A 7,498-nucleotide genomic window follows, 5' to 3' on the forward strand; every position below is an offset into this window, starting at 1 on the left:
CCAGAGTTTCCCACTTGTTGAGGTCCACTCCTAAGGCCTTCAGAGTTCTCCATAGAGGAGATCCTTTGGGATCCGGCCATCATCCATTCTCACAACATGACCGAGCCAACGCAGGCGTGTCTGTTTCAGCAGTGCATACATGCTGGGGATTCCAGCTCGTTCCAGGACTGTGTTGTTTGGAACTTTGTCCTGCCAGGTGATGCCGAGGATGCGTCGGAAGCAGCGCATGTGGAAAGCATTCAGTTTCCTCTCCTGTTGTGAGCGGAGAGTCCATGACTCGCTGCAGTACAGAAGTGTACTCAGGACGCAAGCTCTGTAGACCTGGATCTTGGTATGTAACCAAGCTCTGTAACAAGGATTTTTCCAAGTGTTGTCACACAGTTGGAATTGTCATTCAGTCAACCAGGAGCACTGCGCTCCACAAACTGAAATGACAGTCCCTGAGAAGTCCAGATTCCACAAGAAACCTTCACATTAAACTTAGACTAGGGTATAGGCCTTTTCTTTGGTCCACCATTCACTGGGGCAGGGGGAGGGGGGTTACACGTGGTACACTCTAGGAATAACTGTTCGCCTGTTGCAGCAAGAACAGCAAGGATTTTTGTGACACCTTAACCCATTTCTGCCCAGCCCACCGGCGTACACATCTGATCCCTGTTGCATATATGCAACATTGGGCAGAAATGGTTTAATTACTCCCAGGCATAGCGAGAACTTGTTCATCAGAGCCTGCATCATCACATGCATGAAGCAGTAACAGAGGGCCCACCGATACCATCCTCTTTATGTCTAAGAGTTTGGATCAGGGGTGTCCAAAGTTTTTGGCAGGAGGGGCACATCGTCTCTCTGACACTGTGTCGGGGGCCGGAGGGAAAAAAGAATTAATTTACATTTAAAATTTGAATAAATTTACACAAGTTTTCATAAATGAATATATTGAACTTATATGAATGAATGAATGAATAAAAGGCCTTGCACAAAGCAAGGCTGGCCTTTCCTTTGCTGTCGCTACTGCATCACAGACGTGAAACAACAAGCAGTGGAGGGAGCCCTCATCCCACAGCTAACGTGAGAGGTCAAACAGTCACCCTCATGCTGAGAGCAGTTGTGTTGTTCCAGTGCGGGCTCCAACAAATCTCCGGAGGGCCAGAGGCTCATTGGAGACTGGGGGCTCCCTGAGGGCCGCATTGAGAGGCTTCGAGGGCTGCAAGTGGCCCCAGGGCCGGGGTTTGGGCACCCCTGGTTTGGATGAATGGACTTACAGTCAAAGTAGACATGCATCTTTAAAAGGCAGTGTTAAGGAGCAGGATTAATAACATATGGCTGTGAAAGCTGGACCATAAGGAGGGCTGAGCACCGAAGAATAGACGCTTTTGAATTATGGTGTTGGAGAAGACTTCTGAGAGTCCCCTGGAAGGAGATCAAATCAGAAACCAACATTTCCCACACCATGTTCAATACTTCAGCCACTCCACTGTGCTGGCTCTCCTTTCAATCCTTGCAAATTAGACTGTACATTCAGTGCACTAGGAATACTGAGTTGGAGGGAAATAGTTTTTGCCTTGAGGCAAAGGCTTAGCCTACAAGACTTCCAGGCTCCCCTCCAATTCCATCTTTGTATGTCATCTCTGAAATTCCCATTTTGGTTCTGACATCAAATAAAATAGTATAAAGCTTGAAATACTCACAAGAAAAAAATAAAAAATAAAAAAGGGAACTGGAAAAAATAGTAAGGGAAAGAGGTGGACTCTGCTCAGCTACCCGGAGAAGGAGGATGGTAAAAGCCATCTACAAATAGTCTTAACACAGTGTTTCTCAAACTGTGGGTCGGGACCCAGTAGGAGGGTTGCAAGACAATTTCAGATGGTCCCCATTCATTTCAATATTTTATTTTTAATATATTAGACTTGATGCTACCATGGGATGTGATAGCATTTGGGGAAATATTACAGACCTGTACTTTGAATAGGCTATTTGGTTGGCAACCTTCAGTTTCAAAAGACTATGGTATAAGCCTACAGCACCTGGAACTCCCAGGTGGTCTCCCATTCAGGTACTAACCAGGCCTGACCCTGCTTAGCTTCCAAGATCAGACGAGATCAGGCATGTGCAGGGTAACTACTATGTATATGCTTTTAACATAGTGATAGTAAATAAGACTTACTCCTGGGTAAGTGTGGGTAGGATTGCAGCCTAGGATTGAGAAAAATTTTCCTGCTTGATGTTGTCTCTTCTGGTCATGACATCACTTCTGATGGGTCCTGACAAATTCTCATTCTAAAAAGTGGGTCCCAGTGCTAAATGTGTGAGAACCACTGTCTTAACAGACACATAAGGGCAAGACACACAAGCTTTACGCTGCATTAGTCAGGCCTGATCCCAAAGGATCTCCTCTATGGAGAACTCGTGCAAGGAAAGCGCCCTACAGGTAGACCACAGCTGCGATACAAAGACATCTGCAAGATGGATCTGAAGGCCTTAGGAGTGGACCTCAACAGGTGGGAAACCCTGGTCTCTGAGCAGCCCGCTTGGAGGCAGGCTGTACAGCATGGCCTTTCCCAGTTTGAAGAGACACTTGGCCAACAGTCTGAGGCAAAGAGGCAAAGGAGGAAGGCCCATAGCCAGGGAGACACACCAGGGACAGACTCCACTTGCTCCCAGTGTGGAAGGGATTGTCACTCCCGAATTGGCCTTTCCAGCCACACTAGACGCTGTTCCAGAACCACCTTTCAGAGCGCGATACCATAGTCTTTCGAGACTGAAGGTTGCCTACAGACAGTCAGGCCTCGACTGGAGCACTATGTCCAGTTCTGGGCACCAAACTAGGAAAGATGCAGCCAAATTGGAGCGGGTTCAGAGAAGAGTATGATCACTGGAGAACAAGCCCTTTGAGGAAAGGTTGAGAAAACTTGAGAAGTTTAACCTGGAGAAGAGAAGGCTCAGAAGGGATATGATAACACTCTTGAAATACCTGAAGGGCTGTCACCTGGAAGAAGGAACACATTTGTCCTCAATTGCCTATTGAGAATAGAACTAGATCAAATGGGTACAGACTACAAAAGAGGAGATTTTGGCTGGCCATCAGGAAGAACTTCTTTAGAATAAGGGCAGTTTGACAGTGGAATAGATTGCTGAGGAAGGCAGAGGATTCTCCCTCGTCAAAGATGAGTCTCTGCTTGGATAGGAACCTGCCGAATATGCTCTGGGAGGATTTCCTGCTATAGGCAAGGAGTTGGACTAGATGACCTGGTCAGTCCCTTCCAACTCTACGATTCTATGAAAAGCCCTGCTGGATGAGTCCAAGGACCCATCTAGTCCAGCTTCCTGAATCTCATTGTACTCCACCAGATGACTTAGGGAGCATTCAAGACAACAAGGGACTTGAATCCTGTTGCCGCTCCCTTGGATCTGGCGTTCATCGATAGGCTACCTCTAAAGCCCAGAGTTCTGGAGGTGACCAGAGTGCGGATAACAGAAGCCGGATCAGACCTTCTCCCCCCCCCCCCCCAAAAAAAGGCTGCAAATGGTAAATCAGCCAGAACTGATAAAAGGAGCTCCTCCTCACCGAGGCCACTGGGGTTTAGTGACATAGCTAAGGGGCATTCAGGGGTACATTGCGCAGGGTACCAGGCCTTGAGGGGGTGTCAAAGGAGCTGGACACTAATGGCCATGACTGTGGTATTTATGAACAATACCATAATGTTATATATCATTGTACAGGTAATTTCATACAGAATTCAATGAAACAGGGCCACATTTAATTATCTGTATCCTATCAAAAGTTTGGCTGCGTTGGCTCGGTCATGTCGTGAGAATGGATGATGGGCGGATCCCAAAGGATCTCCTATATGGAGAACTCGTGCAAGGAAAGCGCCCTACAGGTAGACCACAGCTGCGATACAAGGACATCTGCAAGAGGGATCTGAAGGCCTTGGGAGTGGACCTCAACAAGTGGGAAACCCTGGCCTCTGAGGGGCCCGCTTGGAGGCAGGCTGTGCAGCATGGCCTTTCCCAGTATGAAGAGACACTTGGCCAACAGTCTGAGGCTAAGAGGCAAAGAAGGAAGGCCCATAGCCAGGGGGACAGACCAGGGACAGACTGCACTTGCTCCCAGTGTGGAAGGGATTGTCACTCCCGAATCGGCCTTTTCAGCCACACTAGACGCTGTTCCAGAACCACCTTTCAGAGCGCAATACCAGAGTCTTTCGAGACTGAAGGTTGCCAACTACTACTATCAAAAGTTATAACTAAATAACCACTAAAGGAAAACACAGCTGCCTTATGCAACAAAAGGTGAATTTCTTGACTCAAAAATGACCAATGAGACTGATTGTTCTGAGAGCCAATGAAGTGTTGTCATGATGCAGCATGGAAGAAATAAGGAGTCAGCTCTCATGTATCCTAATAGAGTTACCCTTAACTGGGTATGTATAAGTGGTGCTCCTCTTATATTTAGTAGGGTGAGAGTTAACTGTCCTTTTCTAGTGGCCCTTTGCTGGTGTTCTTTTGCACTGTTTTAGATTGTGAGCCTGGACATTGACATTTGATGTAGTCTTACTGATACATAAGTCCATGTATTATATGCCATATGCTAAATAAATAAATAGATTGTGAACCCTTTTGTGACCAGGAGTCATTTAGTCATTTGATCTTGTCTGTAAACTGCTTTGCAAACTTTTGTTTTGTTTTGTTAGAAAGCAGAACATAAATATTCTTAATAATAATAATCAGAGCTAATACTGGAACTCCTCTTCAGTTGTGAGTGTGTGTCTGTGTCATCAAGTTGGCTGCTGGTTTTCGGTTGGTGACCTGAGCTCCCCCCCCCACACACACACACACACTGCTTTTCAAGGGGAAAAAAGCGGAAAAAGCCATCAGCCGTTCAGATCGGTGCGCAACCGCTCCAAGCACACTGTAACCCAGAAGTAATTGGCAGTAATGTCATCACGTCACTGCAGTTACTTCCAGATTTTGTCATATGGGAGGATGCAAAATACCTTTGTGCCCCCGGGTGCCTTAGCTACCCCACTGCCTGGGCCTTCCAGGAAAAGCCCCTTATCAAAGAGCACTCTGAGACTCTGAACCTGCACTTTAAGTAGGCATGTAGTTCTGTCAAAAACAGACTGAACAGACCTCAAGTCAGTAGAGCACCTAACTAATAGCACCATCCATCTTGTATGCAAAGAATTCCAACTTGTTCCCCCCATCTGTTAAAATGTCCCTGAATGCAGTCACATACCATGCCATCAAGTCTAGTATATTAAAAATAAAATATTGAAATGAATGGGGACCCACCTGAAATGGGCTCGCGACCCATCTAGTGGGTCCCAACCCACAGTTTGAGAAACGCTGATATAGATGTTAAATAGCATAGCGCAGTGATTCTCACACATTTAGCGCCGGGACCCACTTTTTAGAATTACAATCTGTTGGGACACACGGGAAGTGATGTCACTGACCTGGAATGTCAGGGCTGGAAGTGGACATCATCAAGCCAGGAAAATATTTTAACACCCCCCAACAACAAAATTAAATCAATCAATTAAATTAAAAGTTTACAATAAGTTTAAAAACATTTAAAATAAAGAACCCTCCTAACCCTCCCAAGCAGTTACTGATCTATTTAAAAAAAAATTCCCCAAACATCCCAAATCCATCCACACTTACCTGGGAGTAAGCCCCCATTGACTATCATTATTAAAAGCATATACATACTATCCTGTTAAATGCACAGATATGTAACATTTCCCCAAATGCATGCACATACCATGGTAGCATCAAGTCTATTACTCAACTCAACAAACCTTTATTAGGCATAAGCAACAAGAGATGATGGTGATATTTTATATGCCCAGACTTACAGGGGCATTTGGAAGGTGTGTTGGTTGAGTGTTTAGAAACTAAGACCCAAAAACCTTTCCAGCACTGCTTAATGACATGCTCGATCTTGTCTGATCTCGGAAACTAAGCAGGGTCAGGCCTGGTTAGTACTTGGATGGGAGACCGCCTGGGAAACCAGGTGCTGTAGGCTTATACATAGTCTTTCCATGCCCTGATCTCGTCTGATCTTGGAAGCTAAGCAGGGTCAGGCCTGGTTTAGTACTTGGATGGGAGACCGCCTGGGAATACCAGGTGCTGTAGGCTTATACCATAGTCTTTCCATGCCTGATCTCGTCTGATCTGGGAAGCTAAGCAGGGTCAGGCCTGGTTAGTACTTGGATGGGAGACCGCCTGGGAATACCGGGTACTGTAGGCTTATACCATAGTCTTTCAAGACTGAAGGTTGCCAACCATCTCCCTATACTGAACACTCTCTCCCGATCTCATCTGATCTGGGAAGCTAAGCAGGGTCAGGCCTGGTTAGTACTTGGATGGGAGACTGCCTGGGAATACCGGGTACTGTAGGCTTATACCATAGTCTTTCAAGACTGAAGGTTGCCAACCACCATTGAAATGAATGGGGAACCACCTGAAAATGGCTCAAGTCCCACCAAGTGGGTCCTGACCCACAAACATCAAGATGGAACCTTGTGAAACCCAGAGTTCCAACAGAAGCCCTCCTCAGTACTCCCTTCTGGAGCATCAATTAAATCAGCAGAGCCATATATGTAATGTGCCATCCTTGCCAGGTGGCTGAGAGGAATATTGTGGATGACCAAGGCAGTTTCTGTCCCAAACCCAGACTGAAACGGGTCCAGATTATCAGTCTCTTCCAGGAAAATCTGGAGCTGCAAAACCATTGCACACTCAAGCACAAAAAAGATATTTGACACAAGGCAAGAGCTTTTAGAGAAAATAGCAATCTATGCCACTGCACCACCACAAGTGGGCCCAAAGACGGGCTCTAACCTCTGACTTTTTCAGATTTGTCCCAAGATTTCCTACAGAGCCATTCCAGCTGTCGTTCTTCCCTGTTTTATTGCCTTCAGCTCTAAGGAAAACCACAGCAAAACTCAAGTTGGTGGAAAAAAAACAAGCAGTACAGCGTATCTGCGGATTGTCTCCTAGTCCATCTTGGCTGCAGACTGTTCCAGCCCAAGAAGATCACACAGACCTAATTGCTGACACAGGCACAAAACCTGAAAGCTTATCCCCCGTTCTCTCCCATCGCCATCTCACCCTGAAGACTTCTGGGTTTGCCTTGTAAAGGGGCAGCACACAACAATTCTCACAACAGAAGTGCAAACAAACGGGTACCCGAGAGCACAGTACGGAAAAGAGCACTGAAAATGGCCTTAGCCCTAGGGCAGGGGTCTCAAAACCCCAACCCGGGGGCCCAGATTTGGTCCGCAGTGAGCTCTATCCAGGCCCGCGGCCAGCCTCTCATCCCCTGAAAGCCTCTGGCCACTCAACTGAACACGACCAGAACTGTGCTTTGGTTGCATCTGGAGTGTGTTCTGAGGGCCAGAGAGGTTGAATGAATGAGCCCATCATTCATTTATTCAGTCTTCTAAGTTCTATCTCTAATTTTATTTATTAAAACTTCATATTTAAATTT

Source organism: Tiliqua scincoides, chromosome 13 (assembly GCF_035046505.1).
Source record: "Tiliqua scincoides isolate rTilSci1 chromosome 13, rTilSci1.hap2, whole genome shotgun sequence".
NCBI classification, from domain to species: domain Eukaryota; kingdom Metazoa; phylum Chordata; class Lepidosauria; order Squamata; family Scincidae; genus Tiliqua; species Tiliqua scincoides.